The sequence below is a fragment of the Microtus ochrogaster genome, unplaced genomic scaffold, assembly GCF_000317375.1.
Source record: "Microtus ochrogaster isolate Prairie Vole_2 unplaced genomic scaffold, MicOch1.0 UNK17, whole genome shotgun sequence".
NCBI classification, from domain to species: domain Eukaryota; kingdom Metazoa; phylum Chordata; class Mammalia; order Rodentia; family Cricetidae; genus Microtus; species Microtus ochrogaster.
Genome location: NW_004949115.1, coordinates 396693 through 410929, shown reverse-complemented (window position 1 = coordinate 410929; position 14237 = coordinate 396693). Strand labels below are relative to the sequence as shown.

At 41.8% G+C, this 14237-nt stretch overlaps 1 protein-coding gene across 3 annotated transcripts in view; it reads right to left on the bottom strand.

The window, feature by feature from the left end:
• The window catches only part of Acsl4 (acyl-CoA synthetase long chain family member 4), a 77372-nt gene extending 70957 nt beyond the window's left edge, over positions 1-6415 (bottom strand). For 2 of the 3 annotated variants that reach the window (XM_005367334.3, XM_005367335.3), the window contains exon 1: positions 6238-6413. The gene's annotated coding sequence lies outside the window, so the exon portion shown is untranslated. Of the gene's footprint in view, positions 1-6237 lie in introns of all 3 variants that reach the window. The other variant, XM_013353842.2, reaches the window with a different exon arrangement.
• Between the last annotated feature and the right edge of the window lie 7822 nt (positions 6416-14237).

Below are 14237 nucleotides of genomic sequence, written 5' to 3'. Positions count from 1 at the left end.
GTGTGTGTGTGTGTGTGTGTGTGTGTGTGTGTTGGGACAGGAAGGGGGGATCCAGGAGGAGCTGGTAGTGGGGAAGAAGGGGCAACTATGATCAGTAGTCAGTGTACTGACGAATGAAATTCTCAAAACATTAAATTTTCAAAACCCTAGTAGTGTGTTCAGGGCTGACCATTTGGTACTGGACAATCCACTGGTGTGCTCTTCCCTGGGGAGGACTGCCATACCAACCCCAGTAGAATCTGTGTGACAAGTTCCACAGACTGAGGCATGTGACTCCAAATGGAGGTCTCCTGGAACCAGCTGTGGAACTCTCTAGCCGGAGAGAAGTTATTGAGCCGTAGTTCTCATGGCAGTCTGTCTGCTTCTATTTCCTTTTTGTACTTACAAGATGTTCGTGATAGCCTGGGCCAAGAAGAAGCCACCCCCTTGAACTGGGGTCACTGGCCATGACCTCTTCTCTAAGAGATTCAGTGCTTTGCTTCATAGTCATTTACATAATTATAAAATAATACTTTGATAGACTATCCTCCTGACAATATATGAATTTGTATGGCTATGCATTTGTAGATGAGGCTGGCTTTGACATTACGGTATAGAAAGCATTGTTTAAGTATAGTTTTAAATTGAACTTTGAAGATTTTTAGAAGATAAAAGTTAGACATTAGTTAAGGATTACACATGAAAATTTATGAACTTGATCAGGACATAAGAGTCATTCATTAACTATAAGTGATTTATCAAATTGTTTTGTTTAGTAACTAAAGATGTTATCTGTTCCGTTTGCAATTGATTCTTTGAACCGTCTAGGAAATGTAATACCTGATTGATTTTGTGCCTTCTTGTGCCAGGTGATTATGATAATTGTTCTTTGTAACTGCTTCACTGAACACATCTTTTAAGAATTGTAATACCTGTTCTACTTGTATAAAACCCTTGTTTGAGAGCTGCAAAATGCACTCAGATTGAAACTGCCTATGTGTTTGTTTCTGTTTGTCATCGCCAAATCCTTACCCATCTGATCTTCAAGAAACCACGTCCCACAAGACCCCCCCCATACCCGGCCGGGGTGGTCAGTGGCAGAGGACCACCTCTCCTGCTGCCAGCTTTACTCAGTTGCCTGTAGTTTGTGTAGGGTTGAGTCCTGGTCCCTGTCCATTTTGGCATGTTTGTCGGTGTCTCTGCTTAGCTCACATTTGGGTGGTCATGCTGGGAAGAATTTACAGGTATAGATTCTGATGTTACTACATATGAAGGAATCCACTTTCTGCCCCCTCCACCAATATTCTCTGAGTCTTAGGTAGGTAAGTGTTTTGTATATATACATTTGGACTAGAAATATAAACACAAAGTAACAGTATACAGACTTATATATTTAGAGGATGTGTGCACACACACACATATGCAATAAAGATAAAAAAAGGTCATGAATTAGAAGGAGAATAGAGAGGGGTAGTGAGGGAGAATTTGGAGTGATGAAAGATAAGGGAGAAACACTGTGAATAAAATCCCTCAAACGAGGCAGACCTCACCTTTATTCCCAGTACTTGGGACACAGAGGCAGACAGATCTCTGTGAGTTCAGGCCAGTTTGATCTACATAAAGAGTTCCAGAACAGTGCAAGAGAGGGTCTTAAGAGAGACTGTCTCAAAACACAAAATTACAATCTCAAAAATCTAAAAAAAAATGCACAAATATAGTAAACAAATAAAAAGATTAAGTGGTACCAAATGCAGATTATGAGCCATCAGAGTATTATAAATTAAAACTATGAAGACAGATATCACTACATAGTGATAGTTAAAGGGAAATTAGAGAGGGCTGGAGAGATGGCTCAGTGGTTAAGAGCACTGCCTGCTCTTCCAAAGGTCCTGAGTTCAATTCCCTGCAACCATATGGTGGCTCACAACCATCTGTAATGAGATCTGGTGCCCTCTTCTGGTGTGCAGGCAGACACAATACTGTATACATAGTAAATAAATAAATCTTTGAAAAAAAAGGAAATTAGAATAAAACTACAAAGCACTACATAGCTAAGGGGAAAAAGTAGTCACAAAGCATTCACAATGGGAATATAAAACTGGTAGTACTTTAAAAAAAAAACAGTTTGAAACCTAAACATGTAACTACTGTATTATCTGACAACTGCATTCTTAGACAGTTAACCCAGAAGTGAAAAATCATGCTCATAAATGGAAACATCAGAGGTTCTTTGATAGGTGAATGGTTAAACACACAACTATGACAAGCCATTCATCATTTTCAATAATGAAAAGATTATTGATTAGGAGTATATTCCCTCTATACATCTCACAGACCTCCAAGGAACTGTGCTAGTGGTAGGCCTGTGTTCCCGTTTATTTAGCATTCCTGAAGCGACAAGAAGGGACATGGGAAACACATCACCGAGACAGAAGACGACAGTAAATATTAAAAGGCAACACATGGAATCCTTGGGGGATAGCATCGTTCTGTGACTTGCCTGGAGTGACCACAGAAAGCTACACATGGCAACACTATGCAGAACTAAACAAGGTCAACTGTACACTGAAAGTGGTGAAATATTGGGGCTGGAAAATGACTTAGCAGTTAAGAATGCTTGCTTTGCCAGGCTGTGGTGGCGCGCACCTTTAATCCCAGCACTTGGGAGGCAGAGGCAGGCGGATCTCTGTGAGTTCGAGACCAGCCTGGTCTACAAGAGCTAGTTCCAGGACAGGCTCCAAAACCACAGAGAAACCCTGTCTCGAAAAAAAAAAAAAAAACCAACAACAACAAAAAAAAGGAATGCTTGCTTCATTTGCAGAAAATGAGAGTTTAGTTCCCTGTACTTATGCCAAGCAGCTCATAATTCCTAGAACTCCAGCTCCAAGGCATTCAGACCCTCTTCTGGCTTAGGTGGGCATCTGCACACAGGAGGCATGCATACATATAAATTAGAAATGAAAATAAATTTTTAAAAATAAAAGGAAAAACTGGTGGAATGTGAATATATGATGGACACACAGTATCTATTCCAACTTTCTTAGTTGTACTGTTATATAATTATTCATGATACTAACATCGGGTAAAATCAGATACGGGGTATTATCTCTTATTAACTATTTGTATAACCTACAACACCAGAATTCATAATCAAAAGAAAAGGGTATAAAAAGCATACTATCAGCCAGTAGCAGGAGTGGAAAAACAAAACTTATGTTTTTCCTGAGAAAAATCAAGGAAGGGAGGGGAACATACAATGTCACAAAGAACCAAGTGGAGAGCCTGAGTGTGGTAGAACAGCCTTTAATCCCAGCAGATTAAAGGCAGAGACTGGCAGATCTCTTAGGAGTTCAAGGCCAGCCTGCTCTAAAGAGTGAGTTCCAGTACAGCCAGGGCTACACAGAGAAACCTTGTCTTAAAAAAATAAAACCAAAAACAGCTAAAAGTAACCAACAATCCAAAAGAACCAACAATCCACAATATAATACAATTATCTCCTATCCTATTGAGGTTTAACTTCGAGGGGAACTTATTCATCCTGACTTGGCTATTACTATTTTTTTTATAAAAATAAAGTACATGCCTATGTCTCACTAAAACCACACCATCCTCTCAGATTACAATTTCATAGAATAGGTGTTGTTCTCTTAACCATCATATCCTGAAGGTCTACCACAAAATACATGAGCCGCTAAGAACAAGAGAGTGGGATGAATTTATAAATGAGTGAAATGTCTGCGTATGCTTTTTAAAATTGGTTTTTAAATATATTCCATTGTTGTTGTTGTTGCTGTTTGAGAAAGGGTCTTTCTATGTATATGTAGCCCTGGCTGTTCTGGAACTTTCTATGTAGACCAGGCTGGCCTCACAGAGCTCTGCCTGCCTCTGCCACCCAGCTGAATACTTATTTTATGTTTCTAGGCGTTTTCCATGCATGTTTTTATGCCACATGCACGCCTGGTGCTCACAGAGGCCAGAAGAGGGTGCTGGATTCATCCCTAGAGACGAGTTACAGGCAGCTGTGAGCCATGTGAATGCTGGGAATTGAACCTGGGACATCTGGAAGAGCAACCATTGCTCTTAACCACTGAGCCATTGTTCCAGCCCCTCTGTGTATGCTTTTAAAGTTCCTAGCCAGTTATAATTTTGAAGCAGTATGCCTCCACATCCTCTTACAAGTTTCTAATGGCCACGGGCGTCTAAAATCCAGTGCAGTGTCCACACTTTTCATCCGCAAGTGGAGTGGAAGTTAACCTAACATTTGTAAAACTGCTTGTGAATTTATGTACTGCCACATGAAGTAATTCATTAAGTCACGAGGAATTAAAAACTAAGAATAACTTGATATTTAGACCTTTGAGAAAATGTTCTATGCTGACATAACAAGATTCAGCCATAGCCTTAATGTGAAGTGCATTTAAATATATATGCATAAAAATCTCATTATTTTCAAAATACAGAATCCAACATGAGAGATTTATGAATCATCCTGCCAAGCATAGCCTTGTTTTAATTTATATATGTGAAAACTAAGGAAAGTGCCTTCCTTGTTAATGGTTGCTATAGTTAGATACAGCTGAGGCTAGAATCTGAATGTCTCCAGAGTCTGGATTCGGGTCTCTTGCACCCAACTGGGCAAGATTCTTTGTTCTTTCTCCACCCACCACACCCCTACCCAATTCAGTAGCAACAACAACAACAAAAGATGTATTTGATTTAGTTTTTAAGAGTATTGTTTTAAAGAACCCACAAAGCTGAACTCACTCAAACTTTTAAATCGGTACAATAAACCCTTCTGGAATTTTTTTTTATGTCAAGGTCCTTTATCCCAATTTGCAAGTATTAAGTACACTATAAATGCTGCTTCCTCCATGGAAGTGGCAGAGAGGGTTCTTTGGAATAGGAGTCTAGCATGTGTTGCACTTTCGCAGATTCGGCTGAAAAGATGAGCTAGTTTGCAATTTAAGGGAGGCCTTAACATTTAAATTTTTTCTTGACATGCTTAGTAGGAGCACTGTAATTGATCTCAACTTGCTGATTTACATCAAGAACATTTGGAAGCCTTGCTTGTTGGAAGTGAAAAAAAAAAAAAACTAAAGTTACAAGAAAGCACGGGAAATGGCTTTTCTTAGGCTAAATGTCCGTAGCAACGTGTTACTAAGCATGAATTTTGAGGTCCAAGAAACACGAGAAGGAACCTCGGTTATGCTTGAATCCAAATGCATGACAGCTGGGCATATTTTCACAGAAGAGGAAACTTAGTGGTTGGGTGATTAAACCATTAACCAGTAAAGCACACGGCTTACTTCTTCAGCAAGGTTCATTTCCCCTTATTCCGATCCTTATCGTCGTTTCTCTGAGTGAGGATTGACTTTTTTTTTCTCCTAAGATGAAAAGTACGAAGGAGCAAATTAATTTCAAGAGAATGAAAAATAAATGTCTTCGAAAGAGATACTGGGTTAAAAATGAGAAATGACGTCTGACTTCAAATATGTTGCCAGTTAGGCAGTGAATCACATTCTCCTAGGTTTCTCTGTCTATAGACATCGGCCACAGTTCTTTTCGGAACTCGAATGAGAGGAAGAGGAAGTGAATAAACCTAATATTAAATATACCTACTGAAAGCGGGGATGAAGACTGGAAGAACACACCATGCATGCTTCAGCTAGGATCCAGCTGTTTGCTCACATACCTAAAGGTATGGATGCTGAGAGGGTATCTATCGAAACCTAAGGTACATTCCCCCCCCCCCAAAAAAAAAATTCGAGAGGGCAGATGTTTCTAGAGCCAGAAACACCCCCCCCACACACACACACACCCGCGCGCGCCAGGACCCTGTTACAAAGTGACTGGGAGGGGACAAAATGGAGCTGAGGTCTAGGGGCGCCCTAAAGGTCGTTTGGAGGTCTAGCAGGCAATTTTGTGTGCTCATGTCAACTGAGTCATGGCAAAGCCCTGTACCCCCGAAAGGAAGAGTTCTCATGGCCCTCGGGTACAGGGAACTACAGGGACGAGTCAGGCGGGGTTCTAGAAGATCCCGGAGAGCATCCAAGGAGATAGGGACAGTGGTTATCTCCCCCGAATCTGAGGAGCTTCAGGAACCAGCGGCCACTGCCGGGAAGCCGAGCGCCCCTGACCTCCAGTCAGCTCAGGTGAACAACGCGGAGCCCGCCAGGGATCTGGGGCGGCGGGGGGGGCGGGGGGGCTCCTGGGCAGCGACCCAGCGGTCGCAGCCTCCCCAAGCCTAGGATCACTCACCCAAAGTTGCTGCCTCGTGCACCACGTCTCTGCCACTCGGTCCGGCCTTAAGGGGAAGGAAGCTCGCAGAGACGAACCCGCGTGCCCGCTAGCTCCGGAGCTGCCTGGCAAGGAGGGGCGCGCCGCGAAGAGCAGTGGAAAAAAAAAATAAAAGAAGCCGCAGCAGCGCGCGCGCAACCAGGACGGCCAGTGGAGGCGGGGCGCGGCGAGAGCCCGGAAAAGACGCGCCCGGAGGGGCGGGCGGAGCGGGGGCGCGCGGTGGTGTGGCTGAGCCCGCCGAATCGCAGGCGGCCGCCGGCTCGGCCCACCCACGCGCCCGCCCCCGCTCGCTGAGGACGTCATCGCCAAAGAGGCGGAACCCGCTGTGGTGGTGGGTGCTGAGAAGGAGGAGGGCTGCTACCGAGGGGTCGCGGGTCGCTAAAGGCTCCCTGGAGCCAGTGGCTACAATGCAGATCCTGCAGTTCTGGGCAGAACCTCCCGCTCCTGCTAGGGCTTGGCCCCCAACGGCGGGGAGCTGCGGAACAAGCCCACGCCCTAGCGGGCTTCCCAGGGCTCCACCCAGGATAAAAGTTCCCCCAGGTCATCTTCCAGCTGCCCTTAGTAGATACCTATCTTAGGACTACCTCGTGCTTCCCATAGTTTGTTGGCTTCTGGCTCCTGAAAGCCTGAGCCAAAAACCACCCATCCTTAGTATTAAGATCCTTGCTCCCTCAGGCTCAAGAAATGTCCCTTGAAGCCAGGGTTTTGCATGTCACTCGGTCAAGGCAAAAAGAGCCCACAACTGATTAAAAAAAAAAAAAAAAAAAAACATGAGTTGGAAGCAAATACAGAGCAAGTTCCAGGACAGGCTCCAAAGCTACAGAGAAACCCTGTTTCAAAAAACCAAAAAATAAAAAAAAAAAAAAAAAAAAAAAGTCAGGTCACTACTGCGAGATCATCTTGCTTCCTCCCCAAAGAGTTGAAAAATTATTGTTCTAAATAAAATTCCAGAGACTATCTCAGGGCTTCATGACAGATTGTAACTGCGAATACGCCACAACAAACTGCCAAGAATATACCGCCCAAAGAAAGAAATGTCAACTAGTCTTCTAGTTCTATGACGCATAAGCATAAGGGTGAACTGGCTGCTTTCTTCTGCTTATTGTGGGTGTTTTACTTACTCGTTTCCATTTTCCTTATAGAATGACTGTGTGGCACACACAAGGACGCACACAATTGCTCATCCCAGATGGCTGGCTACAGTAGCTAAGCTTTAATGTGTATCATAATCATATGTGAGGACCTAGAAAAATAATCCCCAGATGTTTTGATCTGGATCTTAAATAAGTGAAATTTTTGACTTTTGAGTTTTAAGGAGCACCTCGAAGGGCACAAACTGTTCGTGTGGTTGGCTGAGAGCGGAGCCTTTCAGTTTGTTCCTAAGCTGTTATTTCAAAGCTCTAGTGCTTCTTTTATTTTCTCCAGAGTCACCAACTTGGATACAATGTGCCCACGGCCATTTCATGTACTTTTCCTTTCTCAAGAGTGACCCAGAAAGTTCAGGACTTCAAACAGCAAATTTAATTGTCATCTTTATTTTTATGAGATCTTGTTGTAATACCAGAAACAGATAATTATTAGCTGGCTATATATTCTACCAGGGACCTACACTGTACAGAGACTTGTCATTTATCTTCGAGTTAATACAAAAGAAATTGGAGGAACAAACATCCACTCCTCCAACAAACTTAAAGTTTAGTTATGGAACTAAAACCCAGGTACCGTACAGACCCAGTGTTCCAAATAACTCAACCTGTTAGAGCAAGCAGGAAAAGAACTTCTAAATAAAGAAGACTTTTCTAGTTTCCATCATCATCACATAGCCCAGACATTTTTAAATTAACTCTTCTGAATATAATAGTCCTCAGGAGCTTACAGAAGTCCCTCCAGCTTTACGAGGTGTAAAGGAAGGGAGCTATTGGGTTTTGTTCATATGCACATACATGTATGTGTTCATTATATATGTGTGATATATATGCCATGATATAGATACATATAGATATATAGAGATAGATATCAGACCAAAAAACGACTTGTATTTTCAAAATCTTTATCATTTAAACTATTAATTAATGCCCACAGTTCTTGTCAAATTTATTATCTACCAGATCTTTTCCTGCACTTTTAACCAACCACACTTAGGATAAAGAAGAAAGTAAAGCCACCTGTGCAAGAGAGAAAACCTGCTGTGGTGGTGCACACCTTTAATCCCAGCATTTAGGAGGCAGAGGCAGGTGGATCAGAGAAGTTCTGGGTCAGCTAAGATTACACGAGACCCCATCTCAAAAAAAAAAAAGATAACAAAACAAAAACTACAAACAAACAAAAATAAAAGCAAATGGAAAAAATATCTCCACAGTACCTCCAGAACAGTTTTTTTTTTTTTTTTTTTAAGCAAAACCAAGAGCCAGGAGTAATGGCACAGGTTTGTGATCCCAGCACGCTGGAGACAGAAACAGATCTAAGTTTGAGGCCAGCCTGAGCTACAAAATGAAAGTCTGTCTCAAGATCACACTCTATGGACTAACAATGAAGGGAAGGAAGGAAAGAGGGGAGGAAAGAGGGGAGGGAGGGAGCAGAGGAGGAAAGGAAGGGAAGGAAGCAAGAAAAGACCTCTAAGACCTATGACCCTGAAGCAAAACCTTTGTCCCTCCCCCAAGCAGCTGTCTGACATTTTAGAGCTGACACAGTTTTTTTTTTAATGCCTTAGGAAGATGGGAGATTACTGTCTTTGAAAGAGGGAGGGACAGATGCAAATGAAACAATCTGTCCAGTCCCGGAACTAGCCAGTCCTAGACCTTGGAATTCCCGTCACTCCCAGGGGCTCTCTGTGAAGCACAGGCAGCAGCATCTCATCAAAATCAAATTGACACGAAGGGAGAGTTAGAAAAACATAAGGTACAATATAAAAGGGGAGATATACACGACAGAAAACCAGGAAAGGTGCTATGGGGTGGGGGTGCGGGACACTGGAGAGAGGAAGGAGTGAGAACAGTAGAATGGAGGGACAAATAAGAGCAAAATATGTATAAAAAGGTCATAATGAAACTCATTACTTTGTATGCTAATGTTAAAACTTCATTTAAAAGCTATTTTTAAAAAAAAAGGAAAAAGAAAGCCTCTAGAAGCTAAATAGACTTGAACAAGGCTGCTCTGTTGGCAGACGCTGATATTTAGGCCTTGCTAGCTTTGCTCTTGTGTAATGAGAAGCTGAAACAGATAGCCAGGCTGCTCTTGGCATTAGTTATTTATGGAAGGCCAGAAAACAACTGTTCTTCACTGACTATGTACCACGTCTTTGCATCTTAAACTCACTTCTTGGGTTACTAGAATAATTCCCTCCTGGAGCCCAAATAACAAGCAGCAGGACTCTGTAATAATATTTGAATACACAAATTATACATAAGAGCTTGCCTTGCCATTAACAAACATTATTTTTAAAGACCCAATAACTAGGCAAAATATTTGCTTTAGTGGTATGTCTGAAGCACCTAGTGAAATCAGAAACCTCAGACGATGATCTCACTGTGAACAAAATAATGAACTAAGTGACTTTTCAAAACTGGTCAAAGACAGAGCTGAAGGTACAGTTCAGTGATACCGCACTTGCCTATTAATCCTTCCTGCTAATCCCACCGATCGAGAATAAGATCACTACTTAGTATAAAGCCAAATTTGAAGCAAGCTTTAATTAAATACTGGCCAGGTGGATGGACACTGGCCAGGTCCATACCTAGGTCCCTAGGACATGGCCCTGAGTAATGGTTTGCAGCACTTTAAGAAGGAAAACCTATAACAAATTGCCTTTCCCATCTGGTCCAATCAAGAGCAAGCATACATCCTGATGTGCCTCCTATATTCAACAGTCAGGGAGAAGTGTATATCCTGCCGTATTGTATTTCCTGCTTGTGAGCCTCTTGCCCACATGTGAGCAAGCACGTTAAGTACGGATGGGAAAAGCAATCTTGTTTAGGGGAGTGAAAACACATGGCTTGTTATCTCCCATAAACGATAGCCTACAGCACGTCAGGAACTGTGTGTCCTTGAGCAAGTGACTTGCAGATCAGAGACATTTTGCTTCATGGATCTCTTAGGCATAGTAATTAAAAATTAAAATGTGACTTTGGCTCTCACATTCCACCCTTGAGTTGTGTCCTGAGTCAAATCTTTGACTTTGTGACGGATATCTGTTTATACTGAGATCTAATAACCATCAGCTTAATGGTGCCCAGACAGGAATTATCATTTAGTTAAGGAACCAATGATGAAAGAATCAACAGTAATTAGCACCAGAAGAAGGTCTAAAGGCCCTGAAATGACTGACAGGGTTACTATGAAGAAGGAACCTGGAAATTAGAATGGGGACCAGTTATTTCCTTCATCTCTGTTCCCCTTTTTTGCAATGATCTTTTTCCAAGTACAGCCAGATTATTTCTTTTTTAAAAATTTTGGTTTTTTAATTGATATTTATTGAGCTCTATATTTTTCTCTGCTCCCCTCCCTGCCTCTTGCCTCCCCCCTTCATCCTCCCCAAAGATCCCCATGATCCCAATTTACTCAGGAGATCTTGTCTTTTTCTACTTTCTACTTCCCATGTAGATTATATATATGTAAGTTTCTCTTAGTGTCTGCATTGTTGTCTAAGTTCTCTGGGATTGTGGTTTGTAGGCTGGCGTTCTTTGCTTTATGTTTAAAAACCTCCCATGAGTGAGTTCATGTGATAATTGTCTTTCTGTGTCTGGGCTACTTCACTCAAAATAATGCTTTCTTGTTCTATCCATTTTCCTGCAAAATTCAAGCTGTCGTTATTTTTCCTGCTGTGTAGTACTCCATTGTGTAAATGTACCACATTTTTCTTATCCATTCTTCAATCGAGGGGCATTTAGGTTGTTTCCGGGTTCTGGCTATGACAAACAAAGCTTCTATGAACATAGTTGAGCACATGTCCATGTGGCACAATTGAGCATCCTTTGGATATATACCCAAAAGTGGTATTACTGTGTCTTGAGGAAGGTTGTTTCCTAATTTTCTGAGAAATTGCCACACTGACATCCAAAGGGGTTTTACCAGCTTGCATTCCCACCAGCAATGCAGGAGTGTTCCCTTTACCCCACAACCTCTCCAGCATAAGTTGTCATCGGTGTTATTGATCTTTAGCCAGATTATTTCTAATGATTCCTGAGAGGTTTATATAGAAACAACTTTCTCTTAAAGCTATACAATCACCTCCCTGCTTTACACAGAGTAGGTTGAGTGCCCTATCATACTACAGAACTATTTCAGCTAGTAAATCTACCTGTTGATAGGTCTGGGTCTATTTGGTTTTAACAGGTACCTTTCTTGGTATGCCAATAGGCACTTTTGGTAGCTATTTTGTCCCATATGATAGGGAGTTTCCTTTTGATCTAATATTCCAGCCGGTGAGGAAATAAGAGGCAACATACTTTCTTCTGTAACTACTTCCTGTTGAAACTGTTGTTTAGGCTGTTGTTGTCAGGGTTCAGGAAGACTGGCGTGCTAGCCAAAGGCAAGGAGAGAATTGAGGCAATGAGACATTTATCAGAAGCATCTGGTTTACTGACCCAGCTGAAGAGACAGGAAGCATTCACAACAGTTGGACCGCATCAGCTTTCAGCAAGTTCAGGGCTCTCAGACATCTGGAGCAGGTTGTAGTCAGCAGATGATGCCTGGATGTGTCTGTCAGCTAAATGGAAATTTGATGAGACAAATATAGACTAGGGACAGTTAACGTTTAGGGACTTAAAGGATAATCTTACATTTGGAATTTTCAGGTCCAATTGTCCTACTAGTTGGGGAAGAAGAGAAGTCCCAAGAACAGGAAAAGAAGAAATACCATCCTCAGGAATAAACAGGTGAGGAAATTTAGGATGTTCTTATCTAGAGTCCTTTTGGCCTATAAGAAGTAGACCCAAGTCTTATGTCTTCCCCAAATACTCTGAAGCTTACATGAATTTTTGTTCAGTTTACAAAAAACATAGACATTTTAGGTATCATTAGCATTACTAATCTATACTGAAATCCACACTGTAGAAAAAGCAGGTGATTGGTGTCTGTAAAATAGCTGGAGTTCACCTTTGGAGTTAAAACACGTGAACATTTTTTCCTCTGTCCAGAGAGCTAGATATAGATTGGACAGAGATGTCCTAAACCTGATGAGAAGCACTGTTAAGTCTATATTTAGAAGACAACCAAAGGAAATTTAGAATTTTGAGCTTGCGACTAAGCAGTAGGGAGTCAGAGTTTGGCCAGCTTGTCAGAACTCCACTGATCAATTTTAAAACTCCGAACTTTTGGAATCTTAGTGTAACATCTTAGAAAGGAAAAGAAATTTCATATACCTTAAATCATTTATTTGCATACTTACAACTTACATTTATACATCTTAAATCATTTTCTGAGGACCCCAGAACTTATTTAATCTTTCACACCCTCAGACATTTATATATCTCAGACCCTGGACAGGAGAATATCAGGGTCCTATTGAACTCCCTCCACCTCCCAGATAGGGATCCCACAAAGCAGACCGAGATTATGACTCATCAAGAGATTATGACTCCACTGATGCTTGCTGCATTTCTCAACATGCAGCTCACTCCAACAGTCTGTAAACTGAAGGCAACCTTGGAGCCCTGGAAAGTATCAAGGCACATGCCTCCTGAGGCGGCCCTCAGCCCCGGAGTTCTGGAGTGAAGGTCCAGCTTTAAAATTTGGGTGGATGGTCTGAATCTCACAGGGAGCCTCCAGAAAATGTTAATTGCTCTGATCAAGAGTAAGACCACTACCACAATTTAAAGCCAAATTTGAATCAAGCTTTAATTAAATACTGGCCAGGTGGATGGGCTCTGGCCAGGTCTATACCCAGGTTCCCAGGAAATGGTCCTGAGTCATGGTTTACAACATCTTAAGAAGAAAAACCCATAATTCATTGCATTTCCTATCTGGTCCATCAGGAGCAAGCATACATCCTAACTCACCTCCAGCCTACATCCAATCAGGGGTGTGTGTATATTCTGATGTATTTCCTGCATGTGAGCCTCCCGCCCACATATGATCAAGCCCATCTAGTGCAGATGGGACAAACTTGTTTATGGGAATGAAAACATGTGGTTTCTTATCTCCCATAAACAACAGCCTACAGCATTGTCCTTAAGCAAGAGGCTTGCTGAGCAGAGTTTTGTTTCACGGATCTCGTAGGCATAGCAACTTTGGCTCTCACAGCCTAGCAGCTGTAAGTCACTGGATTTGATCCCTTCTATCAAATAAAAATGGTCAAAGGTGTACTCGTTAGATATAAATTTTATTTTGAACACTGCTTTATCTTTTCTAATAATCACTTATTTTTATTCAAATATATTTCATCAGCTTTTAGGCTCACCGAAAGTCCCAAGCAAATGGAAAGTCATCTAACGCCCTAAAACAAGAATTTTAATGTTGTTGTTTGTATGACTCGGATCTTCATAAGTTGTTCTATAAAGACCCTATGTTTTAAAAATATAATATTTAATTAAATTTTGGAGAGTTTTATTCAGTGAGTTTATTCATAAACACCCCCACTCTTCTCCATAACTCCTCCCGAATTTACCCCTCCACTCCCTACCCTCTCTCTTAACTTTATATCTTCTTTGTTTTTTCATAATCCACCCACTGGAGCTTGATCAATTTACTCAAGGCCACAGCCTTAAAAACAACTAGCTCCCCCCCCCCACGAATCTATCAGCTGTCAGTACCCCACGCACCCAACCCCAAGGTCAGGTTGAACACGTGCTTGAACGCGTTCAAGTGCCCACAGCTGCTGGCATGCGAAATCCAATGGAACTTCAGTTCAGTGTCTCCTTTGAAACTTCTTTTTAAGAACTCCTATGTCCCCTAAATAAGTCTTGGCAGGGTTTTTTTTAAAAATTGCTTTAGCAACCTTCCCAAGAAGGAGAAGAAAAATCTAT